The 14,624-nt window shown below is 42.4% G+C and overlaps 1 long non-coding RNA gene across 2 annotated transcripts; it reads left to right on the forward strand.

Moving 5' to 3' along the window:
• Positions 1-465: 465 nt before the first annotated feature.
• On the forward strand, positions 466-4,025 carry LOC113094094 (uncharacterized). Of its 2 annotated transcripts, none has more exons than XR_003287982.1 (3): positions 466-897; positions 987-1,054; positions 3,074-3,550. It is a non-coding gene; the product is annotated as an uncharacterized LOC113094094 (long non-coding RNA). The 2 variants fall into 2 exon arrangements; XR_003287981.1 differs by adding an exon at positions 3,968-4,025 and having other exon boundaries at positions 731-1,054; positions 3,074-3,432.
• The last annotated feature ends 10,599 nt before the right edge of the window (positions 4,026-14,624 follow it).

Genomic DNA, 14,624 nt, shown 5'->3' on the forward strand with positions numbered 1-14,624 from the left:
GCTGGAAAAATATTTTTATTCAGGCTAGTGATACCTTCTTGCTAAAAAGACAAATGATTTCACGGGTTATTTCGTTTGGATGTATATTGGAATATATTGGAAAAAATACATATAATAATATATGCCTAATATATTACATGATACTGTGGGCCATGGCCGAAGCTCTGACCCAGGCCTTGGACAAGTTTGATGTCTTTATGGATATGGTGAACTGGACAACAGTTTGATCCAGGGATCAAACACCTCCCCAGATCACTGTGTCTGTTTTATGGTTCTGTTTTTAGTTCATGTAATAGTTTTAAGAGTTCTTTGGTTTTATGATTTAAATGTTATAGTTTTATTGTTTTGTTGTATGTTTTATAGTTAATAATTTTTTTTTTCACAATTCACATTTAAGAGTTCTGATTTGTTCTACCAATCATACTTTCTATATTTGTTCTAAAACAACAGTTTTGGGCAGATACCAGCAGAAATTAGTCACCAAGGGCAAGAAGGAGAAGGATGGCCAAACACCTGAGCCGAAAAGAGGCATAAAACTAATGGTTAAAGATGAAAAAAGTGCTTCAGATTAGAATGGAGAGATGTTGGGATTTCTTTCTTTTCCTTTTGTTTGACCAAAACAGTTTGTCATAGGGAGCATTTGGTCATTTGCTGGTCCATTATCCCTCAGTCCTGCATGATCCTTCATTATTTTTTTATAAACATTAATTGTTGCATGATCTGACGGACTAAGTTAATTTGATGCTACAAGGCTATCTCTCTGTGTGTGTGTGTGTGTGTGTGTGTGTGTGTTTGTGTGTGTGTGTGTGTGTCAGTGTGTCTTTGTGTCAGTTTGAAATTGCTGCAAATGTACTGTGCCCACAGCTCACTGGCTCTGCTTCGGTGACATCACTGAAGGTGAGACTGCTTCCCCCCCACTGTTACTGTATCAACTGAGTGGAGGTGACAGTGAAATCAAAGCTGTCTTTTGGGATTTTTCATCAAAGTTTCACATCTGACCCGGACCCTCACTTACTTCGAGTCCTTTTGCAATGGCTGAACAAGCTGAGAGGAGGTAATATGTGTGTTTCTGTTTTACAATTGCATGTCTTTGTTTAACAGTTTAAACTGCAGTGTAAATAAACTGTAAACAAATGCTTTCCTTGCTTAGTATATTGTTTCCTGTCCGGATATCTATAAGCTCAGTCATCAAGAGGTTCACTGTCATTCACGTGTAGTCAAGCGTAAGATGTTGTTTATTGTTTTATGGAAAAGAATACAAATGAACCTAGCTGTTGGGTAAAGAAAGCTGAATGTTATTTGTCAATGGGCTAAGCTAAACCAAAAAACGTGTTTGCACTGGAATGTGTGCGTTAAAATTGTGTTATGAAATGTATTCCTGTTTTGATAGCAAAGTTAGAGTGATTTTTCAAGTTTTCAAGACTGTCTGTGCCTTTACAAAAACACTCTGCACTTTGAAGACCCATTGACACCATTACACAATGGAAATGCTAATGGCACAGGTCTCGCTCTGCTGCTGATGGCTGTTTTTTGTTGTTTGCCTTTCTAAATTTCTTTAACTCATGTCTGATTCTTTAAAATCATCTGTCAATTCTCCGTCATCGGTTAGGAACCTAGGTGTGCTATTTGATTGCAATCTTTCCTTAGAAAGCCACGTTTCTAGCATTTGTAAAACTGCATTTTTCCATCTCAAAAATATATCTAAATTACGGCCTATGCTCTCAATGTCAAATGCAGAAATGTTAATCCATGCATTTATGACCTCAAGGTTAGATTATTGTAATGCTCTATTGGATGGTTGTTCTGCATGCTTAGTAAACAAACTACAGCTAGTCCAAAATGCAGCAACAAGAGTTCTTACTAGAACCAGGAAGTATATGACCATACTAGCCCTGTCCTGTCAACACTGCACTGGCTCCCTATCAAACATCGTATAGATTTTAAAATATTGCTCATTACTTATAAAGCCCTGAATGGTTTTGCACCTCAGTATTTGAATGAGCTCCTTTTACATTATACTCCTCTACGTACGCTACTTTCTCAAAACTCAGGCAATTTGATAATACCTAGAATATCAAAATCCACTGCGGGCGGCAGATCCTTTTCCTATTTGGCGCCTAAACTCTGGAATAACCTACCTAACATTGTTCGGGAGGCAGACACACTCTTGCAGTTTAAATCTAGATTAAAGACCCATCTCTTTAACCTGGCTCACACATAACATACTAATATGCTTTTAATATCCAAATCCGTTAAAGGATTTTTAGACTGCATTGATTAGGTAAACTGGAACCGGGAACACTTCCCATAACACCCTATGTACTTGCTATATCATTAGGCAAGGCAAGTTTATTTATATAGCACATTTCATACACAATGGTAATTTAAAGTGCTTTACATAAAAGAAAGTAAAATAATCATGAAGAAAAATAATAACAAAAATAAAACAAGCAATTTTTAAACTTTTAAAATGATTAAAACATTTAAAAACATTTAGAAAATGATTTTACATAAAAAAATAAAATAAAATAAAACATTGAAAATATAGTGCAATCAGTTCGGACATTGCACAGTGCTCATTCAATAAATGCACAGCTAAAAAGACGCGTTTTGAGTCTAGATTTAAATGTGACTAGTGTTTTAGCACATCTGATCTCTTCTGGAAGCTGCAGCCTTAAATTGAACTACTGGTTTCGTCTGGTCAGAGGAGAACTGAGCCTGGTTTCTCCCAAGGTTTTTTTCTCCATTCTGTCACCGATGGAGTTTCGGTTCCTTGCCGCTGTCGCCTCTGGCTTGTTCAGTTGGGGTCACTTCATCTACAGCGATGTCGTTGACTTGATTGCAAATAAATGCACAGACACTATTTAACTGAACAGAGATGACATCACTGAATTCAATGATGAACTGCCTTTAACTAACAATTTGCATTATTGACACACTGTTTTCCTAATGAATGTTGTTCAGTTGCTTCGACGCAATGTATTTTGTTTAAAGCGCTATATGAATAAAGGTGACTTGACTGACTTGACTTGTAGGAATCATTTATTTCATGTCCTCTCTCCCCCCTTTTTAGAAAAGCTGACCGGCGCTTCACTGCTTGGTTTGCCACAGACCGCAGGAGAACCTACCTGTCCACCTGGCGAGAAACAGCACGCCGGAACAAATAGCCTCAGAGGTTCAAAAGACGGAGTCCAGCAAGCACTGGATGCTTAGAGCTAGGACGTGGGACCACAGCCACATTTGTGCCCTCCATTTGTGCAGAACCTCGCAGGAGAACTTCTGAACCGTGGCTTCTTCGTGACAGACCTGCCCCTAGGAGCCCGGAGCCGGAGGTTTGGCGGAGGAGGCTGATGACCCGTCCTGTCTTCATGAAAAATAAGTGTACTCTGACCGTGCAACACACGTGCGAAACACAAAAAGCACCACGAGAGGGTGAAACTCTATCCATCTATCTATCTATCTATCTATCTATCTATCTATCTATCTATCTATCTATCTATCTATCTATCTATCAATCATATTCTCCAGGATATAACCCTTGGCTTCTCGGTCGCCCTCTCCTGGATAAAACTGTGAATAGCCATGTGTAAAAAACTGATTAGGATTCCAATATTTTAGCAGGATTTGACACTCCAGGCGGAGCTCTTGAGCGGATGACTTCACTCAAAGACATCTTTCCAGTCTAATTTTAATGATGCACTCTCTCTCTCTTTCACAAACACACACATACACTCCTGTGCACACTCACACGCATATGCAGTCAAAACACACAGACGCACACGAACTGGCTGGAAAACTATTTTTATTCAGGCTAGTGATACCTTGTTCCTAAAAAGACAAATGATTTCACGGGTTATTTCGTTTGGATGTATTTCTTGTTTTTATCGATGACTGGCTTCCTTTTTGTCACGCTTTAGACTGATGTACGGTCACATTGGATTTGAAAACGACATCCTTTCTTCCATAGATCCACGCTACCTGAAAGAAGGCCGCCTTCTGAATCCAACGATACCAGTTATGTGCACATCGGACCTACGCTTCAAAAGATACGGACAGGTAAGCTTTGGCCAATCAGATCGCATATGCTAACGAGGGTGGAATTAATGAGGGTGAAACTCGTTTTTATCTATATACCTAGCTGCAACTGACCCCAAACTAGCCCCTAAACCTTAACCCTCAAAACTGCTAGCCTTAGCCCCAAACAAAACTGCTAGCCTTAGCCCCACTGACCGTAACCCACTGACCCCTGGCCCCACCGTTTTTAAACGTGCCAGTCCCTAGACTCTGTAAACCTTTATCAACCAGACGCTTCATCAAATTCTGTACAGAAATATCATAAAACTAATATCATATTCTCCAGGATATAACCCTTGGCTTCTCGGTCGCCCTCTCCTGGATAAAACTGTGAATAGCCATGTGTAAAAAACTGATTAGGATTCCAATATTTTAGCAGGATTTGACACTCCAGGCGGAGCTCTTGAGCGGATGACTTCACTCAAAGACATCTTTCCAGTCTAATTTTAATGATGCACTCTCTCTCTCTTTCACAAACACACACATACACTCCTGTGCACACTCACACGCACGTGTGCACACTCACACGCATATGCAGTCAAAACACACAGACGCACACGAACTGGCTGGAAAACTATTTTTATTCAGGCTAGTGATACCTTGTTCCTAAAAAGACAAATGATTTCACGGGTTATTTCGTTTGGATGTATTTCTTGTTTTTATCGATGACTGGCTTCCTTTTTGTCACGCTTTAGACTGATGTACGGTCACATTGGATTTGAAAACGACATCCTTTCTTCCATAGATCCACGCTACCTGAAAGAAGGCCGCCTTCTGAATCCAACGATACCAGTTATGTGCACATCGGACCTACGCTTCAAAAGATACGGACAGGTAAGCTTTGGCCAATCAGATCGCATATGCTAACGAGGGTGGAATTAATGAGGGTGAAACTCGTTTTTATCTATATACCTAGCTGCAACTGACCCCAAACTAGCCCCTAAACCTTAACCCTCAAAACTGCTAGCCTTAGCCCCAAACAAAACTGCTAGCCTTAGCCCCACTGACCGTAACCCACTGACCCCTGGCCCCACCGTTTTTAAACGTGCCAGTCCCTAGACTCTGTAAACCTTTATCAACCAGACGCTTCATCAAATTCTGTACAGAAATATCATAAAACTAATATCATATTCTCCAGGATATAACCCCTTGGCTTCTCGGTCGCCCTCTCCTGGATAAAACTGTGAATAGCCATGTGTAAAAAACTGATTAGGATTCCAATATTTTAGCAGGATTTGACACTCCAGGCGGAGCTCTTGAGCGGATGACTTCACTCAAAGACATCTTTCCAGTCTAATTTTAATGATGCACTCTCTCTCTCTTTCACAAACACACACATACACTCCTGTGCACACTCACACGCACGTGTGCACACTCACACGCATATGCAGTCAAAACACACAGACGCACACGAACTGGCTGGAAAACTATTTTTATTCAGGCTAGTGATACCTTGTTCCTAAAAAGACAAATGATTTGACGGGTTATTTCGTTTGGATGTATTTCTTGTTTTTATCGATGACTGGCTTCCTTTTTGTCACGCTTTAGACTGATGTACGGTCACATTGGATTTGAAAACGACATCCTTTCTTCCATAGATCCACGCTACCTGAAAGAAGGCCGCCTTCTGAATCCAACGATACCAGTTATGTGCACGTCGGACCTACGCTTCAAAAGATACGGACAGGTAAGCTTTGGCCAATCAGATCGCATATGCTAACGAGGGTGGAATTAATGAGGGTGAAACTCGTTTTTATCTATATACCTAGCTGCAACTGACCCCAAACTAGCCCCTAAACCTTAACCCTCAAAACTGCTAGCCTTAGCCCCAAACAAAACTGCTAGCCTTAGCCCCACTGACCGTAACCCACTGACCCCTGGCCCCACCGTTTTTAAACGTGCCAGTCCCTAGACTCTGTAAACCTTTATCAACCAGACGCTTCATCAAATTCTGTACAGAAATATCATAAAACTAATATCATATTCTCCAGGATATAACCCTTGGCTTCTCGGTCGCCCTCTCCTGGATAAAACTGTGAATAGCCATGTGTAAAAAACTGATTAGGATTCCAATATTTTAGCAGGATTTGACACTCCAGGCGGAGCTCTTGAGCGGATGACTTCACTCAAAGACATCTTTCCAGTCTAATTTTAATGATGCACTCTCTCTCTCTTTCACAAACACACACATACACTCCTGTGCACACTCACACGCATATGCAGTCAAAACACACAGACGCACACGAACTGGCTGGAAAACTATTTTTATTCAGGCTAGTGATACCTTGTTCCTAAAAAGACAAATGATTTCACGGGTTATTTCGTTTGGATGTATTTCTTGTTTTTATCGATGACTGGCTTCCTTTTTGTCATGCTTTAGACTGATGTACGGTCACATTGGATTTGAAAACGACATCCTTTCTTCCATAGATCCACGCTACCTGAAAGAAGGCCGCCTTCTGAATCCAACGATACCAGTTATGTGCACATCGGACCTACGCTTCAAAAGATACGGACAGGTAAGCTTTGGCCAATCAGATCGCATATGCTAACGAGGGTGGAATTAATGAGGGTGAAACTCGTTTTTATCTATATACCTAGCTGCAACTGACCCCAAACTAGCCCCTAAACCTTAACCCTCAAAACTGCTAGCCTTAGCCCCAAACAAAACTGCTAGCCTTAGCCCCACTGACCGTAACCCACTGACCCCTGGCCCCACCGTTTTTAAACGTGCCAGTCCCTAGACTCTGTAAACCTTTATCAACCAGACGCTTCATCAAATTCTGTACAGAAATATCATAAAACTAATATCATATTCTCCAGGATATAACCCTTGGCTTCTCGGTCGCCCTCTCCTGGATAAAACTGTGAATAGCCATGTGTAAAAAACTGATTAGGATTCCAATATTTTAGCAGGATTTGACACTCCAGGCGGAGCTCTTGAGCGGATGACTTCACTCAAAGACATCTTTCCAGTCTAATTTTAATGATGCACTCTCTCTCTCTTTCACAAACACACACGTACACTCCTGTGCACACTCACACGCACGTGTGCACACTCACACGCATATGCAGTCAAAACACACAGACGCACACGAACTGGCTGGAAAACTATTTTTATTCAGGCTAGTGATACCTTGTTCCTAAAAAGACAAATGATTTGACGGGTTATTTCGTTTGGATGTATTTCTTGTTTTTATCGATGACTGGCTTCCTTTTTGTCACGCTTTAGACTGATGTACGGTCACATTGGATTTGAAAACGACATCCTTTCTTCCATAGATCCACGCTACCTGAAAGAAGGCCGCCTTCTGAATCCAACGATACCAGTTATGTGCACATCGGACCTACGCTTCAAAAGATACGGACAGGTAAGCTTTGGCCAATCAGATCGCATATGCTAACGAGGGTGGAATTAATGAGGGTGAAACTCGTTTTTATCTATATACCTAGCTGCAACTGACCCCAAACTAGCCCCTAAACCTTAACCCTCAAAACTGCTAGCCTTAGCCCCAAACAAAACTGCTAGCCTTAGCCCCACTGACCGTAACCCACTGACCCCTGGCCCCACCGTTTTTAAACGTGCCAGTCCCTAGACTCTGTAAACCTTTATCAACCAGACGCTTCATCAAATTCTGTACAGAAATATCATAAAACTAATATCATATTCTCCAGGATATAACCCTTGGCTTCTCGGTCGCCCTCTCCTGGATAAAACTGTGAATAGCCATGTGTAAAAAACTGATTAGGATTCCAATATTTTAGCAGGATTTGACACTCCAGGCGGAGCTCTTGAGCGGATGACTTCACTCAAAGACATCTTTCCAGTCTAATTTTAATGATGCACTCTCTCTCTCTTTCACAAACACACACGTACACTCCTGTGCACACTCACACGCACGTGTGCACACTCACACGCATATGCAGTCAAAACACACAGACGCACACGAACTGGCTGGAAAACTATTTTTATTCAGGCTAGTGATACCTTGTTCCTAAAAAGACAAATGATTTCACGGGTTATTTCGTTTGGATGTATTTCTTGTTTTTATCGATGACTGGCTTCCTTTTTGTCACGCTTTAGACTGATGTACGGTCACATTGGATTTGAAAACGACATCCTTTCTTCCATAGATCCACGCTACCTGAAAGAAGGCCGCCTTCTGAATCCAACGATACCAGTTATGTGCACATCGGACCTACGCTTCAAAAGATACGGACAGGTAAGCTTTGGCCAATCAGATCGCATATGCTAACGAGGGTGGAATTAATGAGGGTGAAACTCGTTTTTATCTATATACCTAGCTGCAACTGACCCCAAACTAGCCCCTAAACCTTAACCCTCAAAACTGCTAGCCTTAGCCCCAAACAAAACTGCTAGCCTTAGCCCCACTGACCGTAACCCACTGACCCCTGGCCCCACCGTTTTTAAACGTGCCAGTCCCTAGACTCTGTAAACCTTTATCAACCAGACGCTTCATCAAATTCTGTACAGAAATATCATAAAACTAATATCATATTCTCCAGGATATAACCCTTGGCTTCTCGGTCGCCCTCTCCTGGATAAAACTGTGAATAGCCATGTGTAAAAAACTGATTAGGATTCCAATATTTTAGCAGGATTTGACACTCCAGGCGGAGCTCTTGAGCGGATGACTTCACTCAAAGACATCTTTCCAGTCTAATTTTAATGATGCACTCTCTCTCTCTTTCACAAACACACACATACACTCCTGTGCACACTCACACGCACGTGTGCACACTCACACGCATATGCAGTCAAAACACACAGACGCACACGAACTGGCTGGAAAACTATTTTTATTCAGGCTAGTGATACCTTGTTCCTAAAAAGACAAATGATTTGACGGGTTATTTCGTTTGGATGTATTTCTTGTTTTTTATCGATGACTGGCTTCCTTTTTGTCACGCTTTAGACTGATGTACGGTCACATTGGATTTGAAAAACGACATCCTTTCTTCCATAGATCCACGCTACCTGAAAGAAGGCCGCCTTCTGAATCCAACGATACCAGTTATGTGCACATCGGACCTACGCTTCAAAAGATACGGACAGGTAAGCTTTGGCCAATCAGATCGCATATGCTAACGAGGGTGGAATTAATGAGGGTGAAACTCGTTTTTATCTATATACCTAGCTGCAACTGACCCCAAACTAGCCCCTAAACCTTAACCCTCAAAACTGCTAGCCTTAGCCCCAAACAAAACTGCTAGCCTTAGCCCCACTGACCGTAACCCACTGACCCCTGGCCCCACCGTTTTTAAACGTGCCCAGTCCCTAGACTCTGTAAACCTTTATCAACCAGACGCTTCATCAAATTCTGTACAGAAATATCATAAAACTAATATCATATTCTCCAGGATATAACCCTTGCTTCTCGGTCGCCCTCTCCTGGATAAAACTGTGAATAGCCATGTGTAAAAAACTGATTAGGATTCCAATATTTTAGCAGGATTTGACACTCCAGGCGGAGCTCTTGAGCGGATGACTTCACTCAAAGACATCTTTCCAGTCTAATTTTAATGATGCACTCTCTCTCTCTTTCACAAACACACACATACACTCCTGTGCACACTCACACGCACGTGTGCACACTCACACGCATATGCAGTCAAAACACACAGACGCACACGAACTGGCTGGAAAACTATTTTTATTCAGGCTAGTGATACCTTGTTCCTAAAAAGACAAATGATTTCACGGGTTATTTCGTTTGGATGTATTTCTTGTTTTTATCGATGACTGGCTTCCTTTTGTCACGCTTTTAGACTGATGTACGGTCACATTGGATTTGAAAACGACATCCTTTCTTCCATAGATCCACGCTACCTGAAAGAAGGCCCGCCTTCTGAATCCAACGATACCGGTTATGTGCACATCGGACCTACGCTTCAAAGATACGGACAGGTAAGCTTTGGCCAATCAGAATCGCATATGCTAACGAGTGGTGGAATTAATGGAGGGTGAAACTCGTTTTATCTATATACCTAGCTGCAACTGACCCCAAACTAGCCCCTAAACCTTAACCCTCAAAACTGCTAGCCTTAGCCCCAAACAAAACTGCTAGCCTTTAGCCCCACTGACCGTAACCCCACTGACCCCTGGCCCCACCGTTTTTAAACGTGCCAGTCCCTAGACTCTGTAAACCTTATCAACCAGACGCTTCATCAAATTCTGTACAGAAAATATCATAAACTAATATCATATTCTCCAGGATATAACCCTTGGCTTCTCCGGTCGCCCTCTCCTGGATAAAACTGTGAATAGCCATGTGTAAAAAACTGATTAGGATTCCAATATTTTAGCAGGATTTGACACTCAGGCGGAGCTCTTGAGCGGATGACTTCACTCAAAGACATCTTTCCAGTCTAATTTTAATGATGCACTCTCTCTCTCTTTCACAAACACACACGTACACTCCTGTGCACACTCACACGCACGTGTGCACACTCACACGCATATGCAGTCAAAAACACACAGACGCACACGAACTGGCTGGGAAAACTGATTTTTATTCAGGCTAGTGATACCTTGTTCCTAAAAAGGACAGAATGATTTGACGGGTTATTTCGTTTGGATGTATTTCTTGTTTTTATCGATGACTGGCTTCCTTTTTGTCACAGCTTTAGACTGACTGTACGGTCACACTTGGATTTGAAAACGACATCCTTTCTTCCATACGATCCACGCTACCCTGAAAAGAGGCCGCCTTCCTGAATCCAACGATACCAGTTATGTGACATCGGACCTACGCTTCAAAGATACGGACAGGTAAGCCTTTGGCCAATCAGATCGCATATGCTACCGAGGGTGGAATTAATGAGGGTGAAACTCGTTTTTATACTATATACCTAGCTGCAACTGACCCCAAAACTAGCCCCTAAACCTTAACCCTCAAAACTGCTAGCCTTAGCCCCAAACAAAACTGCTAGCCTTAGCCCCACTGACCGTAACCCACTGACCCCTGGCCCCACCGTTTTTAAACGTGCCAGGCCTAGACTCTGTAAACCTTTATCAACCAAGACGCTTCACTCAATTCTGTACGAAATATCATAAAACTAATATCATATTCTCCAGGATATAACCCCTTGGCTTCTCGGTCCGCCCTCTCCTGGATAAAACTGTGAATAGCCATGTGTAAAAAACTGATTAGGATTCCAATATTTTAGCAGGATTTGACACTCAGGCGGAGCTCTTCGAGCGGATGACTTCACTCAAAGACATCTTTCCAGTCTAATTTTAATGATGCACTCCTCTCTCTCTTTCACCAACACACACCATACACTCCTGTGCACACTCACCACGCACGTAGTGCACACTCACCACGCATATGCAAGTCCAAAACACACAGACGCACAACGAACTGGCTGGAAACTATTTTTATTCAGGCTCAGTGTATACCTAGTGTTCCTAAAAAGGACCAAATGATTTGGACGGGTCTATTGCGTACTTGGGAATGTATTTCTTGGTTTTTATCGGAGGACTGGCTCCCTTTTTTTTAACCGGCTTTTTAGGACTGTATGGTACCCCGGTACATTGGGATTTGAAAACGACATCCTTTCTTCCATAGATCACCAAGCTACCGGAAAGAAGGCCGACCTTCTGAATCGACGAGATACCAGTTATGTGCACAATCGCGGACCCTACGCTTTTCAAAAGATACGGACAGGTAAGCTTTGGCCAATCAGATCGCATATGCTAACGAGGGTGGAATTAATGAGGGTGAAACTCGTTTTTATCTATATACCTAGCTGCAACTGACCCCAAACTAGCCCCTAAACCTTAACCCTCAAAACTGCTAGCCTTAGCCCCAAACAAAACTGCTAGCCTTAGCCCCACTGACCGTAACCCACTGACCCCTGGCCCCACCGTTTTTAAACGTGCCAGTCCCTAGACTCTGTAAACCTTTATCAACCAGACGCTTCATCAAATTCTGTACAGAAATATCATAAAACTAATATCATATTCTCCAGGATATAACCCTTGGCTTCTCGGTCGCCCTCTCCTGGATAAAACTGTGAATAGCCATGTGTAAAAAACTGATTAGGATTCCAATATTTTAGCAGGATTTGACACTCCAGGCGGAGCTCTTGAGCGGATGACTTCACTCAAAGACATCTTTCCAGTCTAATTTTAATGATGCACTCTCTCTCTCTTTCACAAACACACACATACACTCCTGTGCACACTCACACGCACGTGTGCACACTCACACGCATATGCAGTCAAAACACACAGACGCACACGAACTGGCTGGAAAACTATTTTTATTCAGGCTAGTGATACCTTGTTCCTAAAAAGACAAATGATTTCACGGGTTATTTCGTTTGGATGTATTTCTTGTTTTTATCGATGACTGGCTTCCTTTTTGTCACGCTTTAGACTGATGTACGGTCACATTGGATTTGAAAACGACATCCTTTCTTCCATAGATCCACGCTACCTGAAAGAAGGCCGCCTTCTGAATCCAACGATACCAGTTATGTGCACATCGGACCTACGCTTCAAAAGATACGGACAGGTAAGCTTTGGCCAATCAGATCGCATATGCTAACGAGGGTGGAATTAATGAGGGTGAAACTCGTTTTTATCTATATACCTAGCTGCAACTGACCCCAAACTAGCCCCTAAACCTTAACCCTCAAAACTGCTAGCCTTAGCCCCAAACAAAACTGCTAGCCTTAGCCCCACTGACCGTAACCCACTGACCCCTGGCCCCACCGTTTTTAAACGTGCCAGTCCCTAGACTCTGTAAACCTTTATCAACCAGACGCTTCATCAAATTCTGTACAGAAATATCATAAAACTAATATCATATTCTCCAGGATATAACCCTTGGCTTCTCGGTCGCCCTCTCCTGGATAAAACTGTGAATAGCCATGTGTAAAAAACTGATTAGGATTCCAATATTTTAGCAGGATTTGACACTCCAGGCGGAGCTCTTGAGCGGATGACTTCACTCAAAGACATCTTTCCAGTCTAATTTTAATGATGCACTCTCTCTCTCTTTCACAAACACACACATACACTCCTGTGCACACTCACACGCACGTGTGCACACTCACACGCATATGCAGTCAAAACACACAGACGCACACGAACTGGCTGGAAAACTATTTTTATTCAGGCTAGTGATACCTTGTTCCTAAAAAGACAAATGATTTCACGGGTTATTTCGTTTGGATGTATTTCTTGTTTTTATCGATGACTGGCTTCCTTTTTGTCACGCTTTAGACTGATGTACGGTCACATTGGATTTGAAAACGACATCCTTTCTTCCATAGATCCACGCTACCTGAAAGAAGGCCGCCTTCTGAATCCAACGATACCAGTTATGTGCACATCGGACCTACGCTTCAAAAGATACGGACAGGTAAGCTTTGGCCAATCAGATCGCATATGCTAACGAGGGTGGAATTAATGAGGGTGAAACTCGTTTTTATCTATATACCTAGCTGCAACTGACCCCAAACTAGCCCCTAAACCTTAACCCTCAAAACTGCTAGCCTTAGCCCCAAACAAAACTGCTAGCCTTAGCCCCACTGACCGTAACCCACTGACCCCTGGCCCCACCGTTTTTAAACGTGCCAGTCCCTAGACTCTGTAAACCTTTATCAACCAGACGCTTCATCAAATTCTGTACAGAAATATCATAAAACTAATATCATATTCTCCAGGATATAACCCTTGGCTTCTCGGTCGCCCTCTCCTGGATAAAACTGTGAATAGCCATGTGTAAAAAACTGATTAGGATTCCAATATTTTAGCAGGATTTGACACTCCAGGCGGAGCTCTTGAGCGGATGACTTCACTCAAAGACATCTTTCCAGTCTAATTTTAATGATGCACTCTCTCTCTCTTTTCACAAACACACACATACACTCCTGTGCACACTCACACGCACGTGTGCACACTCACACGCATATGCAGTCAAAACACACAGACGCACACGAACTGGCTGGAAAACTATTTTTATTCAGGCTAGTGATACCTTGTTCCTAAAAAGACAAATGATTTCACGGGTTATTTCGTTTGGATGTATTTCTTGTTTTTATCGATGACTGGCTTCCTTTTTGTCACGCTTTAGACTGATGTACGGTCACATTGGATTTGAAAACGACATCCTTTCTTCCATAGATCCACGCTACCTGAAAGAAGGCCGCCTTCTGAATCCAACGATACCAGTTATGTGCACATCGGACCTACGCTTCAAAAGATACGGACAGGTAAGCTTTGGCCAATCAGATCGCATATGCTAACGAGGGTGGAATTAATGAGGGTGAAACTCGTTTTTATCTATATACCTAGCTGCAACTGACCCCAAACTAGCCCCTAAACCTTAACCCTCAAAACTGCTAGCCTTAGCCCCAAACAAAACTGCTAGCCTTAGCCCCACTGACCGTAACCCACTGACCCCTGGCCCCACCGTTTTTAAACGTGCCAGTCCCTAGACTCTGTAAACCTTTATCAACCAGACGCTTCATCAAATTCTGTACAGAAATATCATAAAACTAATATCATATTCTCC

This window comes from Carassius auratus, unplaced genomic scaffold, assembly GCF_003368295.1.
Source record: "Carassius auratus strain Wakin unplaced genomic scaffold, ASM336829v1 scaf_tig00215260, whole genome shotgun sequence".
NCBI classification, from domain to species: Eukaryota; Metazoa; Chordata; class Actinopteri; order Cypriniformes; family Cyprinidae; genus Carassius; species Carassius auratus.